Source organism: Carassius gibelio, chromosome B3 (assembly GCF_023724105.1).
Source record: "Carassius gibelio isolate Cgi1373 ecotype wild population from Czech Republic chromosome B3, carGib1.2-hapl.c, whole genome shotgun sequence".
NCBI classification, from domain to species: Eukaryota; Metazoa; Chordata; class Actinopteri; order Cypriniformes; family Cyprinidae; genus Carassius; species Carassius gibelio.
In genome coordinates this window covers 19,077,028-19,103,289 of record NC_068398.1, presented here as the reverse complement: position 1 = coordinate 19,103,289, position 26,262 = coordinate 19,077,028, and the positions used below count along the sequence as shown (strand labels likewise).

Sequence of the window (26,262 nt, the reverse complement as noted above, 5' to 3'; positions counted from 1 at the left end):
CCACTCGCCACATATATATTTACGGTATGAAATTTACAAAATATCTTCATACAACATGATTTTTACTCAATATCCTAATGATATTTGCCATAAAAATATTTTTTTTATCATTTTGAACCATACAATGTTTGGGCTATTGCTAAAAATATACCCCAGTGACTTAAGACTGGTTTTGTGTTCCAGGGTCACATACAGTATGCTTTATGTTGTGGGTAAGGCTTATTTTATTTCATATGAACATCATATATATTTTTACAATTATGTGTATTTTGTATAGAGGTGGTACTAAAATATGGAAAATCTTGTCATCATCCACTCACCCTCATGCTGTTGTATGACTTACTTTTTCCTCTGAAAACACAAGAGAGGATATTTCAAACTGTATGTAAAAAAAATTATAATAATAAAAAAACACAGAGATTAAAGCTCTACAGGTTTGAATGGACATGAGTGTGAGTAAATGATAAGAGAATTGACTACAGATAATAGTTTTGATATACTCTGCTTGATTGAAACCTGGCTCAAACCAAATTATTATATAATATATATTATATTATATTATATACTCAGACCTATTGGTTAATGTTGATTAACTACAGACTCTCAAATTACCAAAAACCACAGACCCAAGCTTATCGAATACTGAAGTAATCCCCTTTCCTCTTCTTGAGATAGCCATGCATAACATTCTGTAACCACAGTGGCAGCCACTAATGTAAATATCAAATATGAGAGCTTCTATAACACCAGAAAATCTTATCACAATTCTGCATGCAGCGTTTTTTTAATAAACAAGCCCAGTCGAGTTGAGAGTTCATCTGTCAAATCTTAATTAACTGACAGTGGCTATGAATGTTCAGATATCAAATCTGGTGCGAACAGACAGCAACAGGATCTAAAACCTTCATGCACACAGTTCATATCTCTCTCTTTAAGTTTCCAGAACCCAGCATGAAAGAGCACAATACATATGAGGCACCAGAGGGGTGTAACAGACAACTGGTTCTCCAGTACGGTTCCATGCAGTCAGAAAGCAGCAGTACATTACTACAGACACAGGTTTGGTTAAATTAAAATGAACCCTGGTGTGGTTGCTCTGTTAGTGCAGTTCGTTTTGAGTAAGTGTGAATGCTGGTAACCGAACCTGGAGGGCAACAAACAAGTGGACTGAGAACCCCTGAAAAAGTCAGCCTCTTCCACATAAACTCTGGTGCTGTTTGACCAAAATATGATTGCAACACAGACCAAAGGCATCTATACAAAACAAAATAGGATGTGATGTCACAAGATGAGACCAAACTATGAGTGTAAACACACCCTAAGGTTGACCTTCTAATCTAAAACCTTATTCAAAAGTACAATTTTCTATTGCATTACTTAAATGCAAAACTTTATATATTATATTAACTTAATAACAGTAATAACTATATGTATATATATATATTCCCTAATGACTAATATACAACTGCTGCTACAATTTATACATTGCCTACTCATTGTCAGTTCTGTTTTACTCTGTGCACATTGTTGTTTTATTGTCTGTATTATCTATGAGTGTCCCATGTAAAGAAGCGGTTTCCTTTTTTTATCCATTGCCATGTGCTAAAAATGACAGTAAAGTTGACTTTGACTTTGAACTTGCTCTCCAAATCCAGCCCTGCATATCTGCGAGAGTGAATTAGCACTCCAAACAGGTCTGACACTAGTATTCTTCTTCCGTGAGAAAAAGAGCCAACACTTTTAATTCAGCAGAAGGAGCTACACAACAATATAGACACTGATAAAGAGGAAGAAAAGACTGTACAGATCCTAAATGAAAGATAATATGATTTCACAGAGAAAAACAGTTCCACTAACAAGAAAGAGAAAACAGCTGGGAAAAAGACAGGCCCTCTGTTTGTGTTTTTGCCATCTGTTTAATTTTCTGCCTCAGAAATCTCAGGGAGCTCTCGCTTCATTTCAAACCTTCGCAGCATCAGCCTCTCAAGTGCGTCTCTGTGAACTGATGTTTTAGTATGCGGCTGGAGAAGCGGCCGTCCTCCGCCCTTCAGAAGTGGAGCGTATTGAGCACTCTTTTTAAATAATGGTGCTAAGACCCTGCTGGGTTCTGCACCGCATGAGACACAGGATCAGAGCAACGAGGAAGTCATACTAGACGTCTGCTGTGCTGTCTAAACCCCATTTATACCTCTCGCCCAATATTTGTTTTCTTTGCTTCCTTCTTTCGACCTTTTTATCTTTTCTTCTCCCTCACTTTCGTCCCCTCGTTCCTCTTCTCTTTGAAATGCTAATTCTGTCATCAGGTCTCTTGCCTAATTGGCTGCCTCCTTGTTTTAATTAGGTATGTATGACTTGAACTAGCAAGAGTCCCTAGACTGCAGTGCGTTGTTTTGTTTGTGTGTGTGTGTGTGTGTGTGTGTGTGCATGAGCTCAAAGCTGGTTAGAGTGACATCAGAGTGAATTTCCTGTTTTCAGGTCTCTGGCCCTTGCGTAAGGTCCATCTCTCGTGTTGTCGTAGTGAGTTCCCTGCGGCTGTGCTGTTGTTCCTAGAGAAGCTAATCTGACTGTATGACTGAGCTGATGGTCATCAGGTCATGTTTGTCCTGTTATGGTTGCATTTGCCCTGCACCTCTGTAAGAAGCTGGACCGAACAGGATCAGGATGAGGCTGTTTCCCTATTTCAGAAAAAAAGTGAGGGCCAAGCAAACTTTTGACCTGCCCTTGTGAAAAAGACGTAAACTTCATAATAGTTTTAAAAAGAGTGCTTGTTTTAGAAATAGTAAACATTAAAACAGTGTAAGTGGAAACTGAATGTAATTTTCTGTACATTTAATTGCATTTTAACTGAAATTAAATGGAAATCCATTATAGTTTGTTTAAATTTATATTAACGCAATCATCTAAAAAATTTTTTTTTGACCCATTTGCTGTAAGTAGGACATTTTCATATGTATTTCATAATTATTAATATTGCCTTTGAAATATGGTTAAAGCGCCCTGCCAAATGTACTAAAAAAAGCATTTATGGTATACTAAAGTATACTTTATTGTAATTTCTATTGAAACTTGTCCTATATGTTGTATATATATATATATATATATATATATATATATATATATATATATATATATATATATATTGTCGATTATTACAGATTTGTAATAATGAAACTGCAATTTAGCACATCAGTTACACACAGGAAAGTTAAAAACATAACCACGGTGGAATAATAAGCGCAGTTTAATAAAAACGTGCACATTCAATACAATTAAGCACACTTCTCTTTTACAAAGGTTATAGTGCATGCTTTTCCACAAAGTCCTTGAGGTGCAACTTAAGGAGTCAGTATTTATGCCTAAAAGTTTTGATCACCAGACCAATCTATAACCACTCTTCCCAAAGCAGTATGCATTTCGTTTTATGTTTATGTAAAAAAAAAAATTATACAAATGACAATGTAATCGCTCCTGTGTGACATTTCACATTTCAATGGTATTTACAAAAACTGCAAATGACTTTTGTTAAATATGCCATTTGTATTGGATGTAGAGATAAATTCGCCTTTAGGTCTTTCTCTGAGAAATGTTTTCTGCATGGTTTCTCCCCAGAAATGTCAAAATGAAGGTGAACGCTCAGACAAATAAGATCAGCTGTCTCATTAAAGAGCGCGAGAAAGTGGCTTTGCGAGTTTGTTTTTCGCCAAAAATATTGATTGCTTGAAAGCAGAATAATAGCCACTATTAATGAAAAGGCTAGTATAGTTTGTGTTTACAGCAATATATTTCAAGATTGGAGTCCATAGACCTCACTAAAGGCGCTCCAGGAGTAAATACGTTTAAAAAGGCTGGGAAATATTGCTTTAGATGATAAACACTTGAAAAGGATTGTAAGAAAAAGCAAAAGCGACAAAGACGGAAAGAATACACAACCGAACGTGAGCCTGTATCAGCCTTATTTCCATCACTAACATGTCAATATACAGAAATTGAGTTATTTCTTCAAAAGCCATAAAGACAGATAGGATGAATAGTTGGGAAATGATGGAAATTTAGTGATCTGGAGGTTGTGTGTTAAGAGATCGGTAGGGGGTCTCGCGCATGCATCTGCCTGCAAGAACATGGCAGAGATATCACATGACAGAAAGAGAGAAAAAGAAAGATCTCGCAGAAAGAGAATCAGCTTTACGTCTCCCGATGCATTAAGTGTTTCTGTTGTGACCATCGACGTCTGGTTTTCAAAGATTATTCACATCAAATGCTACACTTTCTATCTGTCGCATCAGACTGGAAATACGGATGTGTCTGATGTATTCTGTATGTTGAGCATGTGATACGTGGAGGAAAAGTTCTTTTATATCTAGCGAGCTGTGCCATTATGTAAGCTGACCTATCTTTGCAATAATCAGATCAGCGCGCACATAATAATCCAGAAACAACTGAAAAACAATGCAGAATTCACTCAGCCAAAAAGAACGAGGGGGGAAAAAACACACACACCGAACCCGCTCGTGGAAATGTGCTGAAGATGAGAGGGTACTGAAGTTCATGCCTTAGGATGTCTGCGTTCATCTGGGATGCATATTTCATGCTTTGTCAAGCTGTTTATGGCTGCTTGTGGCTCACTTTATCTTCCATCTCTGTCTTTTATCTCCTTCTCCCTGCTCTCTCTCAAGTCTCATGAAATCAGTCTTATTCTTCTTTAATGAGGGCATGGGGGAAAATGTACATTCAAATATCTAAGCATTCTCAGTTCGCACAACATAACCACAACACAACCGCCTCACACAACTGTGATGTTCTGAGATGAACAAACTGCATGTGTTGACTACTGTATACATTTCTGCAGCATAAAGCATTGTAAATTAGCTGACAGCTGAGAGTATTTGTGGATACGCAGAAAGACAGAGGACGTGGAGGTGTACCATGACCTGGAAAGCCTGTGTGTGCAAATGTGTGGCTATGTGCTGCATGAATCAGACGATGCACAGGGTAATGAGATCCCTATTTAAATCTTCTTAGTTGGAAAGGTATGACTTGGCAAACCTGTTCAGATTTTATAGGATTCAGCAGGGTTCTTTTAGGTTATTATTCTCTTGCTCATAGTCTATTTGTGAGGCCCTATGTACGATTAGAAGAAAAAAAATCACTATATGCAGAATAAATATTTAAAAAAAAATCATTGCACCAATGCAGAATAATTATAGTTTTTTTTAAAGAGAAAGCACTAAAAATAAAATAAATAAAATAAAATTCATACGTTTGTGTGTGTTTTCAGAAATTCCACTTACTGCAGTAATATAATTGTCTTTAAATCTCAGTTGAGATTGAGATTTGTTTACTGAGATTTTGAATTCTACTTTATTGTAATTGTGCATCCTGTTTGTTGCCTCAACCTCAATACAAATTTTGGAATTGACTTGGAATTTAAAAAGCGTTCTGATTCAATTCTGAATGCAGCGCATCCCTGGTGTTCAGATCAATGTTTATTAATTATTTACTGCAACAGACTTCGCAAAAGGGGCTAATTAATTTCTCGTGTTTTCAGTCTGCAAGTCGGTGTCGTTTTAATTCGGTGGCATTCATCATTCATTATAGTGGGACAGATGCAGTCACGACACACCACACGCTTCTGGTGTTCATTAGGTGATAAGTGTCTTTGCACTGAAAACGGGCATCTGCTTAATCTTTATAGACCATCTCACTGGACTCTTTATATCCTCCTGTGTGTCTCATGCCTTTCTTCAAACAGAAATCACTGTACATAATGATCATACTATCCAAATAATAACACATTCAGTATATGCTTTGAATCACAGTAAGTGTGAGGTTACGTTAAAGCAGAGTTTCGTACTGTATGACTCACGCTGTTTGATGTCATGCATCATTGTAAAAGCGAGTGTGAAAAGGGCAGAGTTCACTTTATGATTCATAGCCACGAATCTTTTAAATTATCGCCACTGGTGCACATTATGTGCAAGAGAACTAACATTTGATTGACATCATGTGAATCAGAGTGATTGAATGACATGTGAATTAATCCGAATTAATATCTTTACTATGCTAAATACATACTATCTCAGTGAAGTATGTCACGTACCAATTCTCTTGTCCACAGCTTGCGTTATAAAGTCAGTTTTCTACATTGACTGACTCATCAGCCCACTTGTGTTTAGACTCAGGGGTCCACAGGTCCACTGAAACCATTAGTCAGCCCAGGTTTGCCTAATAAAGTAGTTTGTGGAGCGGTGAGGTCGTGCTGTTTCATGAGAGCTACAGGGACTGCACAAATGCTCCCCTGTGCAGTGCTCTCAGAAACAGCAGCTCAATACAGATCTCAGATGCTCTCCATTAATAAGCAGAAAAGCTCTCTGGTCCATCACTTCATAAAGGGACCTTCATTCAGAGAGGGCAGCCAGTAATCACGACAGAGTTTGGAGCTCTTAATGAAACACCAGAACACACTCCCCAGACCCTGATATTAATTACCACCTCAGCTATGGAAAGACTGTCTGTGTCCCCACATCGCACAAGTGCTCTCACCTCAAGATCAGTCTCAGCGTGCGACTACAACTCTGTCATTTCAGAGTGCTCAATAAGAGCTCAACTCACCTGACTCTCTCCGGCTCCAACATCAGAGATCATCTCATACCGAGAGCAGATTCTGTCACTTTTAAAGCAGTTTGCCTTGAGTTTCTTTCGACATGTACTGTAAGAAGTATGGTGCGGATTGTAGATGGTGTATGGTGTATGACATGTAAGAACATAAAATTAAAGATTGAAAATCGCATTGAACGAGAAAAACATTTAAACAAAAATATTAAACGACTGTTTTCAACATTGGTAATGATAACAAATGTTTCTTGAGCAGCTAATCAGCTAATTCTGATGATTTCTGAAGGATCATGTGACACTGAAGACTGGAGTAACTACTGCTGAAAATTTAGCTTTGATATTCCACTAATGAAATGCAATTTAAAATATATAACATTCATTGCTCTGGTGGTCATAAGCTTTTACAGGTAGTTTATGTTTTAACCTGATATATGCATTTAATACATTCATTGCTAATCTGGAAAATATACAACCAAAATGATACATCTTTTAGTCCTATAAATGCTCACTGGAGAGAGAATGTTTCATTTAATTTATATATACTGTATATTATATTGCTACGTGTGTCTAAAGTCTCTAACCAGCAACAACGCTTGCCTTAAATTATAAGCTATTGGTCGCCTGATTAAAGATGCATTTAATCATTTTTGTACATGTTGTGCTGATTTGGCGGCCAAACCGGAATGACACCTAGTGTTGTGGATGAAACATCACACACAGTCAACACCAATAGAAACACACTATTCACAGTCAAGTCACAATGAATTAATTCAGCAAGCGAAAGGGTCTGGTGAGAAGAGGGTTACAGAGAATATGAAATAGATCTGGCTCATGCAATCTTAAAGAGTAGTCAAAAGTACTACTATGATCAAATTAGACAAATTCTGAATGCACCTTTAAAACAAATGTACTGTCCCAACTTTCTATGACTTAAATGTTATTGCTATGCATCAAGCAGTTAAAAGGGCTGGCTCCCATTCTGCCAATCTGGCAAGCGATGCTGAACTCATTAAATATATGTTTGGAGAGAATAAGCAGTTCTCGTGTGTAAATCAGCCGCTAATGGAGAATGCTGGCCTGTGGGGCTGAGTAAACACATGGCTATTTTTAAAGCACAGGCTCTGGATCAGCAACAATGGCAGACAGCTTTTCATAGCACTGCATGCATAAAGTGTTCATTATGTACTCCATTACAAGAAAGTGCAGTTACTGTTTTCGGCTATGCCCATATAGCAGTACAATATGGTTGTCAGTCCTGTTTGGAGTTAACATTTATACACAATTCAGTTATGTAAAAGTGACAAATGCATTCTATATTCAAGTTACTACCTCGTGACCAAAGAGGATCAAATGCTAGAAAGCTTAAAAAAAAAAGATGCAATTCAAAGTCTTGAGATTTACTATCATTATCTGTCACTATGGCTACAGCTATTACACGAGGCTATCAAGAGAAGAGGATTGACTTTGGTTGCTCATTCATATGACAGCATTCGATCTGTTCTTGTCTGTTATTGTGTGTACAGGGCAATTTCACAGACACACCGGCTAGTAAATACCGCTGTCAATCCCAAACACTGACACAGCCTTTCAAACCTCTCCTCTCACATTCATTTACTCCAGAACCTTACACAGGCTTTTGGGTCCTTTCGACCTTCGCTTCTCCAGCGATCTGTCATTTCGATTCAATTACAAAGCCCTCCCTCCTTGCAAGCCTGTCACTTTCCATGTGGAACGGCTGAGAGTGTGAACAGCACAGTTTAGACGCACCTCAGAAGATGTGTGCGTGTTCGTGCACTTTACTTGCCATCGGGTCTCTAAGGACTTGTTGATTTTACAAAATAAGTGTCTATAAGCGCCTGTTCAGTCACTTTTGGCCCTGCAATCTACAACATGTGTATCAGTAGGTCTAACATCTTTCACAACAGCATCAATCACAGCTGAAACTGCTGTTTACTCTGTCTGTCACACTGATATGCGATCCGTACAAACTCTCGGGAGAGATTTCCACTAGTCGTTTCATCACTGAGCCTTGTGCCTCCCCCCACCAAGAAACAAAAAATCTTTCTTAGATGCAAGGCCATCTGCTTGTAGATTCCAGAATAACACAGAACCATAGGTACACATGTCTGGATAAAGAATTACTGTTATTCTTCTGACAGCTCTTTGTAGCTCAAACCAAAGCCTCGGATTAATCTTATGTGTCGACACAGAGAGACAGCTCTGGATGGAGTGGATTGAGATGCACATGAATCAAAGTACCACACATCCACAACGATCTGAGAGGTTTGAGGAATCAGAAAAGAGATGAAGAATTTAACAATTATTTTTGTTTCTACTTTTAATAAATATATACAGCACAATTCAAAATTTGGGGGCTGTAAAAGGTTTGAATGTTTTTAAACAAAGTGTCTTAGTCGAATGAAAAGGTTCCATGTATGTTGAAGGTTCTTCATGGAACCATTATGCCGAAGAAGAGGCTTTATTTCTGTATCCCTATGATGGCAAAGTGGAGACATTTCCTTTGATAAATTTTCAGCCACTACGTCTTCAGTGCCACGTGATCCTTCAGAAACCATTATAATATCCTGATTTGATGCTTAAGAAACATTTCTCATTATTATCAATGTTGAAAACAGTTGGGCTGCTTAATATTTTTGGGAAAATGTGACATTTATACATGCTCCGTAGAACCTCTCACATAAAATGTATGTTTATTCTGTACTGTCCTGCAAAAAAAAAGGGGTGTAATTAAAACTATAGTCTAACATAGCTGTATTTCCATATGTATTTAATCTCAAATTTATTTTAAAATCAAACTATCCTAGCAGTGCAGTTTGAATTACCTCATCTGTCGACACAATGCTGGTGAATTGCAGAGTTATTGGCAAATATATCCACATCACTTTGATCAGATGTTTTCTTAACTGCTCCTTTCTCACTGCTGTCATTTTTGCTGTGTTTATTTTGTTACTGAGAGGAAAGCACTGTGTCAGGATGTTCATTAACAGTATATCCCTGTTAAGTTATTTGCAACTTCTGTTTACTTCTAAGCAAAAAGCGAAAACATATATTTGCAATGAGGATCCTACATCAGGGCTATGAATCATGTTCAGTATTTTGTACGTTACATAAGTTGCTGACTGCAGTTCACTAAACGGCCTCCACCGCTAATAACAATAGCTTCTTAGTCCATTGAAATAAATCAATGTAAAATGATTATTGAAAAATGTGTGTATACAGTTATACAGTCTTTTAAAGGCAACATATATGCAATCCAATAATTGGCCGTAACTAGCTACAGTAAATAACACCACATAGACTGAGCTGTCCCACCCCTTTGGACTTTTGTTGTGTTTTTTTTTTCCCTCATGTGTTCTGTGATCCAGTCATTTACTTCAGGTGTGTGTCTTTAATTGTCTTTATTGTCTTCAGTATATAGTTGTGTTCAGTCCTGTGTTCTCTGGTCCGATCTACTTTGTCCCTACATGTGTCTCCTCTCTGTTCTGTCCTGGATTTATCCTTTGGTTGGTTTACGTAAAGACTATTTGCATTCATGTTCAACTTCTTTGTGCGTTTATCTCACCATAGCGTGACATCAGGGTTCAACAAGGTCTGCTTTACAGACATCACACGGACAGCAACACCAGATAAATCACCGCTCACTCACACTTAAGCCCTTTTCTTACAGAAATTCCGGAAAATACACAGGTAATGTGTCCCAGCAATTGTTCCCGGGTCACTAGATTTTGCACTTTCAGTGTGAAAGTGTGCCAGTGATTACCCGGGATATGTACGTGCATTCACACACAACCCGTAAAGGTCCTATAACGACACGTGTCATCAAGGCGTGACGTGTAATGTATGAGTCGAAAACGCTAGGCACGTTATACTTTCACTGAAGCTGGCGAACGATCTCAGCATCAGCGCGGAGAGAGAGGGACTAACTGATCTCTGCTTCATTACAGTTTGCACATATTTTTTTGTCGCGAACATTGATCTTCCTACAAAACACCTGGTAAAAAAGTTGCACAATAACGTGCGTCATCACTACGACATGGCATTAGTTCCGCCAATTTCCTGGATCCAGCATGCAGTGTGAAAGGGGCTTTACAGGAAGAATGGCAGTCAGACAAGACTATTACTGGACTACACAGTTACAAGAGAGTAAGCCCACAAAACTAAACATGAACAAAAAAGTAGCTATGACATAAAAAAGCTCCATCAACACCCATTAAAACAGTGGTTTTTGATGAATGTTTCTGATAAGTTGTCAATTTTGCAAGATACCCTAATTGTCAAATTAACTGCCAGTTAGTAACTACACTGATGACTTGTGTTTTTGTTTTATTTTGTTAAAAGAACTAGAAACGAGTAGCTGCGCTGCATATTTTTTGATTCACTAAACTAATTTGTTCGGCAACTGAACTACACGAGGCAATATCTTTTTCGCGCTGTTAATTCAGTTTCACTATTGCAGCTCTGCAAAATAATTAGTGCAAGAATCTCTGCAAATAAATGCATTATAGACTGTGAACTAATGCATGTGTGAGAACTGTTAACGGAAGAATGGTTTCTCACTTCCCAACCCTACATCTGACTTGTTCAAAACTTATATGTCTTCTATGAGAGAGCAGACTCGAGAGTCTCGCCTTCAGTATTCACAGCTCATTTCTGAGTGACCGGTTGGCCATTATGGATAAAATTCTCTGGGTACAATCTATCTCAGACACACACAGGGCCGTTTGAAGGAATTTGGGGGCCCCAAGCAAAATGGACATAGAGGCCCCCCGACAACACCCCCCCCCCCCCCCACACACACACACACACACACGCAAAGCCTACAGGAACCACAGCATAGCCATACAGTTTAAGTTCACCCGCACTTTATATAAATTAAAAAAAGTTTACAGCACAAACTTAGTTTAAACTCTGGGCTGTGCAGGATATCAGCTATAATTATAGAGCTTTTGGTACTTTGTGCTTTATAGCGGAAAAATCAGCACTGAGAAGTGATGCATCTGTTGATGCTGAGGATGAAGTTGATGGTGTAGCTGGGTGGGAAATAATTGAAACAAAAATCTGAAATTACCTGTGAAGTACGTTTTACCATTTCACTGTTAGCATATTGAAAGAGGTCACTATTACCAGCTCAGGGGTGCGTTAAAAGTTTCCTTTTTTAGATTTTTTTTTTTTAAAATGCATAGAATGCAATGCATACATAAAAAAAAAACATTTAATTATTAATAATTGTTTCTCTGTCTGTACTTGTACTTTATACAATGACAATAAAGTTGACAGATGAATTAAGTGCATTTAAGTGCCATTCAGGTGGGTTTTTAAATAAAGCATTTTCTGAGATGCACATTAAACACCAAACATTAATTTATCTTTTAATTATTGAAAATTAAGCAAACTAAAGTTTTTGTTAAGAGCAGTTCTGTAGATGTTGTTCATGTGTTCACATCCTTATTTAGTGAGACATCAGACGCGAGACTGAAATCACCGCGAGCGTCACGCGCGCTTCAGTGCGTCTTCCGTATCGTGGTTTGATGTAAGTGCAATGACCTATTTTTAATTCATTCATTCAAAATTTGGCAAATTACGTGTCATTCTGCGTTAAACTGTAAATTCCGTTTTTATGACTGGATTCCGCGATTCTTGCAATCGAAACACGCTACGACGTTCTCTTTATGTTTGCCTGAGCCCTCAAATCAAAACACTGCTGACTCCTTGCAGTCTGCGATTTCTGATCTGCGTTTTCCTTATCCCGTTAAAAAAAAACATATTACAGTAACCATATTCCTTCCGTTCGAAAAAAAAAAAGCAGAGATCACTTGGTTGGCCTGCTGCTGTCAGCGACAACTGAGAGGGGCCCCCTTGAGGGGGATCCCAATAACAGTGTCATTACATGTTACTGCATTGACGATCAAAGGGGCGCTCACACAGTGTCGTTGCATTTTATTCTTAACCAGTCGTTGTCTTGGGGCCCCAGGTCAGCTCGGGGCCCCAAGCAATTGCTTGGTTTGCCTGCCTTGTTGTGACGGGCCTGGACACACATGTCAAATAGCCACAGACGGCCCCACATTGACAGTCTGACTGTGACTGCTTCTATGTGAGTGAAGTGAAAGCACTTCTCATTCTGTAAGAAAGTTATATTCTCTCACATCCAAATGGCTCTAGCTAGCAAAATGGACTCTATCTTCTCCATTATTAGGTTGGATTCAGTCTAGTGGTGGCCCAAATCCAATTATTCTTTTGCATGTGACATAGATTATAGATTAGATTATAGATTAGATCTGAGCAGTGTGAACATATAAATCCAATCTTTTCAAATCCAGTTTGGACGGCTTTCATGATATCAGCAGAGAACCATGGGCCTGTGTTCAACATGACTACACAATATAGAGCCATTAAGATGCTCTGAAACAAAAAACCAAGAGCTGCAACTATGTACTAAACAAACTCCTTCCAACCAACCTCAATAGCTTGAGACGGGCCTCTGATCAATACTTTCATTAGAACTCTCAATTGCTGTCTTTTGTCTCTTAAGAGAGAGCACAGAATGACTCAAATCATCCTTCCTCTAGAAATCTTTAAGTACATCTTATAAAAAAGAAAGTGATTTGACTAAAAACCAACACAATGCAAGTTGCACAGCATTTTTATTTATTTTCTTGTCAGGCCCCATCCAACCATAGCGACTTCCCAGAATGATGTTGATTGTTGCTTCGAAAGCATTGTGTAATTAAAGAATTAACTGTCAGTCATGAACGAGACAGATTCATTTAAAATGTGTCTCTGACGGTGCAATACAATAGATTGTTCTGCAGCCAGAGCTGCTGACTGACTTCTCAATTATTTTACAGGAGGTTGGACTGAATATTTCCTCTGAAATTAGACCTTTCAGACAAACACTCAGGCTTTACCGAGAGCAGAAGGATCAAACCCATTAAAATATTAGAGATGGTCAAAGTGCACCATAATGTTCCTATAATAAGGTCAACGATAGAGACACTATACGGTTTAGCCGTCACAATCTCGCCATACGCGGCGTCCTCCATTAACCCCTCAGTGAGAGACAGCATCACAAATGATGCCCATGTCCACATTTAAATGACTCATCTGTGCGCAAGCATATAGCCTCTTGAATAAATAATATAGTCCCGCTGTCCGACATCAAAATCCTCTTAAAAACTCATTGCGCTCAGCCAAACGATTTGAACAGTTCATAGAGAGATTTACAGACAAAGAGAAACACAGAGGGTCAAATTCACTACATTGATGGCTGCCTCATTTAGTTCAGTGGAAAAAGTTTTATTCACGCACCAACCATTATTAACCAGTTTAATAAAGTACTACTTGTGCTGAAATAATACTGCCCTGAATGCATTTACATTATATCATTATTCTTTTCAAGCCAAACAGGCCTCTTTTCCATATAAATTATTATTGTATTTTATACAACAGTTCGATTGGATCCTTAAGTTGAATAAAAACGCTCTGACTTTTCTGCGGGTTCATCATACAGAGTCAAAAAGTGATGAAGACCGAGTTAGTGAATCATTTAACCAGTTTGTTCAAAAACACTGATTCATTTATGAGCAAATCAAGTGACTGTCTTGTGAGTGAGTCAGTGAACTATTTGTTCAACCAATTTATATTTAAAAAAAAAGATTTCTTCAGCTATGAAACTCCCTTTTTTGTTATTTCTTACAGATGCAACGGTGCTTTCTTTCTACTTTCCTTCTGCCTTTTGCAAAAACAAACTGGAAAATAAAACTTTTATTTAGCAGTAAAAGGCATTTATAATATTACAAAATATTTCAATTTCAAATAAATGCATTTTATTTCCATTTTCCTTTATATTCACCAAACAATATTGGAGTAATGGCTGTTGAAAATGTGGTTTTGCCAACACAGGAATAAATTGCATTTTAAAATATATTAAAGGGGTCATATGATGTAGTGTAATGGTGTTATGAAATGTGAAGGTTAAAAAAAAAAACACATTATTTTCCACATACTGTACATTACTGTTTCTCCTCTATGCCCCGCCTTCTGAAACTCATCGTTTTTTACAAAGCTCATCAGTCTGAAAAGCGAGGTGTGCTCTGATTGGCCAGCTATCCAGTGCATTGTGATTGGCCGAATGCGCTACTCTACACTGCTCAAATCATCAGAGACAAATCCTTTAAATATGTAAATGTACTTACAGTCTGTGAGTCAAAACAGACAGCACTGTAGTCCTCTCTTCCAGGATCAGGAAACAGTCCTCCATAAAATGCGTTGCGCACATCTGAATATTTGGTTTGAACTGTTCTGGAACAGTGTTATAAATCCAACTTAACCACTGATTTCTAGTTGTGTCCTCTTTTGGAGGGCAAATAAAGTATTTTAGTTTTCACAACGAATCCGTGTCTCCAAGACATGGCACTGACGTCAACAGCGAGAATCAAAGTTACTCCTTTCTTTCTTTACGTGAACATTTGGATGGCTTTATGCAAATCTTTCCACACAGTGAGGTAGACATGTGGGGGCGTGTTTAAACAAGGTGTTTTGGGAGGATGTTGTTGAGTCTAAACTTTTATAAAGAATATCTCTTTGGGTGTGAGACTTTAGTCTTTGCAACTTTAGGGATCTCATCTATTCACAAACAGCTTGAAACACTCCAAAAGAGAAAGGAAAACTTTCACATCAAATCACATCATTTGACCCCTTTAACATAAAAAACTGTTTAAATTATAGTAATATTTGACAATAGTTTTTACTACATTTTTGATCGGACTTATTTATAGATTTCAGTCACATGACCGGCTCGAAGACCTGGTGGGAAAAACATCCATAGAACTGCAAGACAAGCCTGTCAGTTTTCCATCTGTTTCACAGCCGAAAATATTTAGATCACCTCTCAAAAGAATAAAACAAGGGTATGAGAACAAAATGCAAGTTTTGGCCATTTGCAATCCATATTAAGCACCCGTAGCAATATTTCAATCATTAAACAGTGCGATGAAATGTTATAAAAACACTTAAAATGCCTTAATATATTTCAAACAGTGATATTAAAAGATCAAATTCAGTAATCACCATATTTATGATGCATAGTTTACATAGGCAAGCAGATGAGGCCGGAATATGAAAGCAATCAGCTTAATGGTACAGTGTTTTCCTTTTAATGGTTTTCTATGGGAAATACGTGAAACTTTGCATTTACTCTGGCTTCATCTGCTTGCCTGTACAAAATATACACCATCAATGTTGTGTTTACCTTTTAATATCAGCATTCTACTACATTACTACTTAATACTTAACTGTTGGACAGTGAAGCAAAGCTTGGTTTTGCCTTCCAGGTGGGAGTTCCCATAAGGGTATGACGTCACATGAAAACTATCAACTGAACTTCTATCAAAAACATCTTACCAACCCCCCAAAATAATGCATGTGTAAAGAAAGTGCACTAATCATTGTGAATCCCCCCTGATGGTAACCCATATCTTTACAGTGTTCCTGTAGCTCAATTGGTAGAGCACTGTGTTATCAAGTGCAAGGTTGGGGACACATGATAGATAAAAATTATTAGCCTGAACGCACTTTGGATAAAAGCGTCAGCTAAATGCATAAATTTATTTAATTTATCTCCAGCTGTGGCCCTGTAACGGCAGAGCTCCAGCTCTTGTCGATGTGAGTAGGGCAGGGCAGGGCAGGGCAGGGCAGGGCATGGGTGGAAACAGTACACTTAAGCACTGTTGTCAGGCAGTAATAACAGAGTTCCTGTGTTAATCACTGTGGGTGGAGAGGCAGCCATTATGTTCTTCTCAATAGTGTAGTCGCTACTCACATGACACACAGAACCACACATACACTTTCATTCTCACTCATTGTGTTTGTGTGCCTTCCCTAAAGGTCCTGGCTTAATGTGCTCCACATGACCGACCTTTACTGTCAACAGAGTGCCACAGCAGTCATTACAGAATAGCCATTTCACACATACATACACACATTCACCTCTCAGGGGCCGGGCAAGGAGAGACACCTCACGCAATATGACTTTTCTCCCTGCGGTGATGAAGCCAGAGGGAAAATCAGCAGATGAGCCCTCGCGGCTTCTTACTAAACATAGAAGGTAACCTGTGCCTCCAAACACACACACCATCTACACACGAATCACACAACCTTATCTCTCTGTCTCTCTTTCAGTTGCTTTGTGCTGTCAACAAACTTTTTCTTAATTTATTATGGTAAATGGTAACAGACTTATTCAAAAGGAAAGAAAATGAATAAAGTCAATGAATAAAGTAATAATAATAAAAATAAATAAATAAATAAATAAATAAATAAATAAATAATAATAATAATAATAATAATAATAATAATAATAATAATAATATATATATATATATATATATATATATATATACAAGAACATAATGTAAATTACTAGTAAATTAATTACTGTAAATTATAATGTAAATTAATTACCTTTAACCTTAATTTAACCTCGACAAACTGAACAAATTATGCATAAAAAATTATTTTAAACATTTGAAAAATACATTTTAGAGTTATTAATTAGTTAGTTAATGAAGTGAACCAAAGATAAAGTTTAATTGTGTCCATGCCACATTTATTCAGCAAATTTGACACATTTTAACCTTAATTTCTAATATAATATAATATAATATACTATACTATACTATACTATACTATACTATAATATAATAAAAAACTGGTAGGGTCCTGAGTATTTATCCATTTTTATCTTTCCTTTTCAACAACTCTCTAATTTCTTTTCCCAATGTTCATTGCAAGAGGGTAAGCTGGAAATTCTTTATTAATATAAAAATACAAAATATTTGTCATGCCCATGAAGCATATAAAAAAAAAAAAAACTACTTCCTGCTATCCCTTCCCCACAACAACAACAAAAATTGTCTCAAGATCGTGTTGATGGTTTTATTGTTCAGAACTATTGTTCATAAGTTCTTAATCATTTCATTATTTCCTTTATCAACAAAGTTTAATTAAAAAATCCTTAGGAAATATAAAAACATGCCAGAAATGGAACTTCTTTGGTAGTAGACTTTAGTCCTATAACAGGCTCTATTTACACATACTATATTTTTTCTGCAAGTATTTGTTATGAAGGAAACGAGAAAGCACAGTGTGTGATTTGTGGACTTGTGCTGTAATGATGGCCTTCATTATAGGACTGAGGGGGTAAAGAGGGTCACAGCTGAGCTCCAGTGGTCCAGACTCATTAAAAGCCTCTCGCTGCCATTGAGCGGACTGCAGTAAGCATGAGTGAGCAGGACCTTTTTCAAGGGAGCAAAGCAAGGACATTTAACCATTTCATTTTAGTGTTAAAGAGAGCAGAAATCATCTGTAGGACCCTTAAAAAACCACGGCACACTTCCTAGACCGAGCTAAATGTAAATACATTGTCTTTTGAGACTTTATTTAAAACAAGAGAGGACAGGTATCTCTCTTCACGCTGAGTGTGTGTGTGTCGATGTGTGTGAATAAGAGAGAGGAAAAGACATGACAGGTCCATCATCATTTACAAAAACACAAACCACAGTGCCTGTCAGCTTGGGGCAGGTCTGATGCTTGTTGAAAACTGCAAACGGATGGAACAAATGCTTTTGCTGGGAAATTGCACACAGACAGTTTTTCATATGTGCTGTTTAACAAGGTTGACAATCAGTACTCAAGGAAGGGACAGATACTGCATCACGTCTCCATGTATTGTGTGATTATGCCAATTCTTACCTGCTTTCCCTCCTTTGACGCTACGTTGATAAGATGTCGTCTTGTGCAGTGGATCAGGTGTGATCGCCAGACCAGGTCTGCAGACTTCAAGTGTCCTGATGCTTAAGCTTTGGTGAAACCCACTTGTCGCAGGAAACAGGGGCTGGGAACAGATGAGCTCTGAGCTGTAAATAAGAGATGATGGGAGAGGGAGAGGGAGAGACAGTTAAAGAGATGGTGCAACGTCTGAATAATGTTGTTTGTGGCGCTGCAAACCCACTTGGCTTCATTAATTAGCCTGAATCTAAATAAGGTGGCAGACTTGGCATAGTCTGTCACTTAGTGCATCAGGCAGAGACATCAGAGAAAGAGAGGGAACGAGAGAGAGTGGAAATAGAAAGAAAGCAAGCAAGCAAAGCAGGAGCGATGAAAGTGTATAAATGTACTGAGGAAAGACAGACTTTAGATTTGTAGCACTCTTTCATTTATACTTTGAACTAGACCAAGTGTTAGTAGCAATATTTTTATTATTTTGATTTCAAACAAACTTCATATACATAGTCAATTTTCACTGAATTTTCAGTTTTTTGGGTTACTACTTTATGTTTAGCAAAGTGAAACTGTATCACACAATTATGTGCGTCAATAATGACTATGTCAATGGCTTAGCAAAATAAGTGTTATAACAATGTAACACATCAATATGGCACTATACACATTACTTTATTCATATAAAAATCTATGCTTTATGCTATATCTATCAGGGGGTACATCAAAACATAAGAAGACTCCTGTGTGTCCTTAAAGGGGGGGGGGGGGGTGAAATGCAATTTCATACATACTGAGTTTTTTACACTGTTAAAGAGTTGGATTCCCATGCTAAACATGGACAAAGTTTCAAAAATTAAGTTGTACGTTTGAAGGAGTATTTCTGTTCCAAAAATACTCCTTCCGGTTTGTCACAAGTTTTGGAAAGTTTTTTTTCGAGTATGGCTCTGTGTGACGTTAGATGGAGCGGAATTTCCTTATATGGGTCCTGAGGGCACTTCTGCCGGAAGAGCGCGCGCTCCCGTATAGCAGTGCACTGAGAGCACAACAGACTTCACTGATCAGAGCGAGAGCGTCGCAAAATGTCACAAAAGGAGTGTGTTTTTGGTTCCCAGGACAAGACAACCCTGCACAGATTACCAAAAAAAAAACAGCATTAAGGGACCAGTGGATGGAGTTTATTTTTACAGAGCATCAACGGAGTTGTGCAAGTGTTTTTCTTTGTTCCCTGCATTTCGAAGAAGCTTGTTTTACAAACAAGGTCCGGTTTGACGCCGGATTTGCACATCGTTTATTTCTTAAGGATAATGCAGTCCCAACGGAAAAGGGTCCCGATCGTGTGTTGGAACCGCAGGCGGTGAGTAAAACTGCTTCAAATATCTCTGTGTTGTTAAGTTAGCTATCGACGTGTAAGCACATCAAGTAAACAACATGCGATGTTGTCATCAAACTGCACTTTCCACAAAAAAAAAAAAAAAAAGACGACAAAGTGTAACTTAGTCATTTTCCAAAACCGCTAAGCAAATATATACAGTTTCAGTACATACCACAAAGAGACGTTGTTGCTGCTGCTGCTCTTGTTAAATTTCAGCCTCTGGATCATTCTGGATCATAAATAAACGGGTGAATCTGACTGTTAGCCATGGTTTGTTTTGGATGATGGTTTTTTCCTCACGGTAATGTCACAGCTTCCAAACGCTCTCAACGCAAAAGCCTACTCGCGCTCGTGATTCTTTAGCTCCGCCCACACGTCACGCCTCGGTACAGACTATCTTTCTCTTATGAATATAATAAAAATAAAGACCTTTTGGAGTTATGAAGGATGCAGTACTACTCTATAGGTACTCAAGATTAACAGGATATTGAGTGAAAACGAGCATTTCACCCCCCCTTTAAAAACAAGGTAGTACAATAAAATATAGTACAAAACAGAACCAAGTAATACAATCAACATCACCAGTTACAAATCAAATCTCCAGACTCATTTCAGAAAACGCGAGAGAGCTGAAAGACAGAGGAGCACTGAAGTATTTTGTAGAGACGGGATGAAAGATAAGTGTGCTGGAATGAGCCCGGGGAGATCAGTGCATCGCCTGCCTGGTAGATGCAGTAATTTAGCAAACAAAAGTTCTGGTATTGGCTTTGGAGAGGGAAGGTGGGAGGGGAAGGAATGATGGGGCAGATCTTTCCATCAATCACACACCCAAATCAATGAGTCAGGCAACCGTGAGCAGAGACAGAGGAGAGAGACCGGAGGTGGAGGTGGGTGTGCAATGAGAAAAATAAACCAAGATAGACGCTTATTTGTAAATATTTGAGTATTTCTTAGGTTCATTAACTGTATTTGAGTAATGCTTTGTTAAATCATTATTTTAATCTGATTTCAGCCCTGGGTGAAAGGGTAAAAGATTTAGTAAATCAAAATATAAACCACTTTTTCAAAAATGGTTTCCAGACTTCCCCATACTGACTGATAATGATAAAAATCATTCTAGAAGAGGAAACCACGGCCCCCTTACATCAGCTAGATATGTATCAGAGTGTCATTGCCCACAGGGACAGTGGGTGGCAGCCAGACCAACAAGAATAAAAGGAGAGTCGGGACTCTGATAAGTCATTTAATTTGTAACATTTTACATTAAGGTTCCTTTTAAAGGGTTTAAAAAGGTGTTAATAGATGACTAAATACTGTATGCAGTTATCACGGCATGAATAAAAGTGTGATTTTAATGCAATACCTGCCAGTTAGAGAGGCATTTCTAACTCACATCATAAATGCTTAACAAATATTCATTAATACTTATTTCACTCAAAACCAGATTCCTGATTTATTTCATGATGCTGCAAAAATGTACTATTGTAGCAAGACTGAGGGGTGTTGTATTTATAGTTTTCTCATTTATTTCTCATGGATCGTGTTACTTTTCTTACAATGTATCTTACCAGAATCTACTTTCTATCTTACCCATGATCCTGTGCAAAACTTCATGATGACTATCCACATCAGTGATTACAGACTGATGTATTTTGATTATCAAGATGAAATTATCATCTTGATTTTTATTTTGGGCACAACCATGACTTGATGAGATACTAATATTGAAAAATTTAATTCCAATATTCCTTGTGAACCTTAATGTAATGAAGCATTAATTATTGATGTATAAACATTAATAACATGTGAAAGTGCACCTTAATGTATAGTAAACATCTGTGAACCATTTATGAATGAATTATAAACGCTAATAACCCGTGAAAGTGCACCTAAATGTAAAGTGATCACCTCCGAACCATTTATTAATTAGCTACAAACATTAGCAACCTGTGAAAGTGAAGCGTAATGTATATTGAATAATTTCATCTTGATAAACAAAATGCATCAGTTTCTGTGGATGCATCATTACTGTGGATAGGTATCATTAACTTTTGAGGAGAATCATGGGTAAGATACAGAGATTCTGGTAGGTAACATTGTTAGAAAAGTGGCACGAGTCATGAGATATAAATAGGAATTTGGGGAAGTTTTAGCCTAATGGTTAGAGAGTCAGACTCATAACCCAAAGGTTGTGGGTTTGAGTCTTGTGACAGCAGGGATTGTAGGTGGGGGGAGTGTGTGTACAATGCTCTCTCCCATCTATAATACAATGACTGAGGTGTGTTCACGATATGTGTGTGCACTTTGGATGGGATAAATGCAGAGCACTAATTGAGTATGGGAATCATATTTCAAAGAAAACAGGAATAATTATATTACAGATGAAAATATACAAATTAAGTTCCAATTAAGTGGGTCAAAAAAGACCATAAATTTCATTTATTTTTTATTGCAATGCAATTAAATGTTTGCAATTAAAACTTCTGTTGTAATACTTATATATATATATATATATATATATATATATATATATATATATAGTTTTTTTTTTTTTTTTATGGAACTCGGCACAGATAACCATTCACATTCAATATACAGAAAAGAGAAGAACGACCATCCCGCCTAAAGTGTTTTGTGTTGAATAAAAGATATAAAATTGCGTTTAGAATGACATGAGGACGAGTAAATGTCAGAATGTTCCATTCAGGATGAGCCGTCCCTTTAACAATGATGCCAATAAGCACTGTTGACTCTGACAAGGACCACGGCAGACATGACTTGAGGCAGGTAAACGGAGGGAGAGATAGAATCAAGCCACAGTGGAGGAGGAGTAAAATAAGGCAGAGGTTGTGTAGGAGGATCGCTCTCTATTATGCTGTCGTCCCTGGCAACAGCCACTTTCTCTGTCTCTCTCTCCTTTCTTCATCCTTCTCTTCCACACCTCCTCTTCCTCCAGCCTCTGCTGTTCACCGTTAGCCTTTTCTCTTTTTGGCCTAACCTCGCTCACTCTTTCTGCCTCGATCGCTCACGGCCTCGCTGCTAATACACCATATTTGCTTTTTCTATTTCTACGCCATCATGTTCATTTCTGTCTCAATTCACTCTCTCTCTCTCTCTCTCTCTCTCTCTCTCGGTCCACTAGTGCAGTGAGTTAATGAGTTCTCAGTTGTCTCACAGTGGCACTGAAGGGAGGAGAGATTGTCAGTCAGTCTGTGCATCTCTAACACACTAATCCCTGAATTTATCTGCACAGACATGTGCACTGGCACAGCATACCATGCTCACTTTCTCTCACACATACGCGCGAATATATTCGACCCGCACACCCACTATATCGCCGCTGACACGGTAAATAAACCTGCGAGACAATAACAGCCATAAAAGAGCTCTAGGAACCCTTGGCAGTGTTAAAGGTGTCTGTTATTACAGGGATCTGACTGACGAAAGAGTCCTGATCTGTATCTTGGCCCTTTGCTAGCCACAAGCAGAATAACTTCAGTCACACTGTGATTTCCAGACAAATCAAATCTTGGACCGGCGCACAGGTACAGTTATTTTCCAGCAGTGTGAACTTTGTTTTGTCTTCTGACTTCTTCTGACTTCTGTCTGGTACCCTGCGGCCGCCTTCAATTTCTGTTGCATTCTCCATTTTGTTCCCTCTGTCCTCGGGGATGCACTTTGAGAGTGAAAAGTTGAATTTTCAGCAACAGTGCATGGATTCAAGTAGAGATTGCCATGCTTTAAAGCGTCTTGCTGTTAAAATGACCATACGGAGTTCATCTGCAGATATTGCTTTTGGCCTATACGATGAAACAGATCAAAGAGCTCTTTCCACAAACGGTCAGGTTGAGAACATAGATTGTGCTCTTTTGTGTGGTTTTACACATGCTCCCTTAGATGAGACCAGCTGTGAGAATACACATGGGCCAGGGTCTCAGAAGAAACATGACCTGCATGTTGAAAGACCCAGAAGGTCCAAATTGCTCATTATTCATACTAATTATGTCATTGATCTAATCAGCCTCATTTCTCCATCTCAGATCAATGGCTATCGATAAGGTGTCAGTCTGCCCGAGGCGTTAGTATCATTACACCACCCTCTGCTGTCTCAAACACAGCGCTGTTAGGTCTCAGTGGTCCTCATGTGCTTCTCCTCAACCTTCTGTTGACATATCTGCTGTTCAAACAAAAGGAATAACTAAATTCCTAGGTTAACACATTAAGTATTTTTTATTTATTAATGGGGATAAATTATTAAATGGTTCCTGGAGGTGGGTGACTTGATCGTCATTAATTTTAAATAAACCAGACATGTAATATTTAGATGCAAATCACTTTTACATCCCAAAGGTAATTCACTTACACAGAATGGTAGCCAAAATCCAAACTAGATATCCATTGATGAGCTGTTTATTATTATGTCATATTCAATTTAAGTGAGCATTAAATTATATCTAATTCTATACTAGATGGTAGTCTAAATGTAAAAGAGAAAAAAATGAGCACACTTAAATATCCAATAACAGCCAATACTGTTCATATTAATGGTAAAAAAATAAATAAAAAAAATACTGACCGCTTTCACATATGGTGTGAAAAGGGACTAATGGTTGTTGATCACACAGAATGGCTTCTCTGTGGTGTCTCATCAGATTCTCTTTCTTTGTAAAATGAGGAACAGAGTTTCTGACTCAGAAGACCCAACAGTAATTGGCTGTTATTGTCCAAATTCTCAGCAGAACAAAATGGAATTGCAATAAGTCACTATGTTCATACTTCAGCTAATGACTACTGCCTCCTGTTAGCATCGCTCGCAGCTGCAGTTAAAGTGATTGATGTGCCCTGTGTATATTTAAACAAGTTACAACACAGCTGTTATTTTAACTTGTTCACCCAGCTCACAAACACAACAACCAGCAGGCCTTGGCAATCAGCTCAGTAATTCAGACATATAATGCTAAAGTATTTATTTACATTTATGTGAGGTAGCGATTGTAAAATACTGTGAGCTATGAATGACTGCCCAGTTATTCCACATTTAAGTCCAGAATTAAAAACAAACTTTGTACATTTATTGAAATATGTAGGGTTAATAAAATAAAAATAAAAAGTAGAGAAAATCTATTTAAGCAGGATGCCAATTGCTGATGGCCAACAGCAACTGAAGATTTGTAAAATCGAGGGGAAAATATTAGCTGCTTCATTTAAGACGTTTTTGAAATCCAAAGTCATGAAACTCTAGATGGCGCAGTCAAATAAGTCTAACATTGTGTCTTAACTACATGCACAGAGACACTGCGACATGCGATAAAAGGTATCTTTTCATGTTAATAAGAGTGAGAATTTCTAATTTAGAAATGGTTGATTTCTAAAGGCTGATTGGTCTTTTTGTATCAGCAGCCAATGAGCTTGCTGTTCAACATTCAAATATTTGGCTAGTGCTTGCTTTAGCAGTTGCAGTGCGCTTCAGAAACCCTCCACCTTCCCCAGCTCCACCTGTATAGATCTGCTACAGGGTGATTACACGTATGCTATATATGGGGGTTATTTAATATGTGTTGTTTGCGCAGCAGCAGTATTTCTTACATGCTCACAGGATCATCACTGTTGAAAATATATACCCTAACTTGGTGATCAGAACAAGAAGGATAAATAAATAAATGAACATGTTGGTTTAAGTTAAAAAAATTATAATATTGCTTTTACTTAGAAAATTAACTGTTATGAAAAAATATGGAGCCAGTTAGAACTGTGGAGTGATACAAGCTACATGAAAATTGTCATAACAATGGTCAAATATGCAGTTTAGTGTCTTTTTTGACCTCTCAATGCTGAATAATAAGAATTGAGTAATTACAGAGAGCTGTGTAATGAAATAAAATAACAAAGTTTAATTTAAAAATCATTAGGAAATATAAAAAACAAAGGCCAGAAATGGAACTTCTTTTGTAGTAGACATTTTTTTTCATTATGGGCCTGTATGGCTGTTTTGGAGTAGGTGAAGACAGACTGCAGTTAAAGAAAGAGAGCAAAAGCGGGAGACAGCAAGAGTGCTGAAATGCTGAGGGAAAGCAGGAGTGTGGTTTTTAGTAGCAGTCAAACTGTGAACCCTGCAGAGAGAAAAGAAGATCGGTATTTTTCCATCTGCTAGGTGATCTCAGAGCACCCGAGTCATCATGTGTCTTAAAAACACACACACATATACATACCATCACTAAATACACATATCACATTTGAAACTCTTCCAATACATAGGGCGATGTGCCAAATGTTTATACTCATTGTTTATTCATCCAGTTTTGCACCCAGGACTCAATCTGTTGCCTTCTGCTCTGAGGGTGACTCATTAACTACCTGCAGAATTAACCCTGCATGTGCCCTGGTGCATAATGAGGTGCAGGAGGAGACGTAAGGAAGAACAAGGAGTGATGGAGACACATTAGAAGTCATGGGAAGAGGGGAAGTCGTGGTCTAATGGT

At 37.8% G+C, this 26,262-nt stretch overlaps 1 protein-coding gene across 1 annotated transcript in view; it reads right to left on the bottom strand.

Annotated features, from left to right (window-relative positions):
- The window catches only part of LOC127951751 (protein phosphatase 1 regulatory subunit 29), a 90,469-nt gene that overhangs the window by 47,136 nt on the left and 17,071 nt on the right, over window positions 1-26,262 (bottom strand). The window contains exon 2 of the mRNA XM_052549751.1: window positions 18,382-18,545. The gene's annotated coding sequence lies outside the window, so the exon portion shown is untranslated. The remainder of the gene's footprint in view (window positions 1-18,381; window positions 18,546-26,262) is intronic.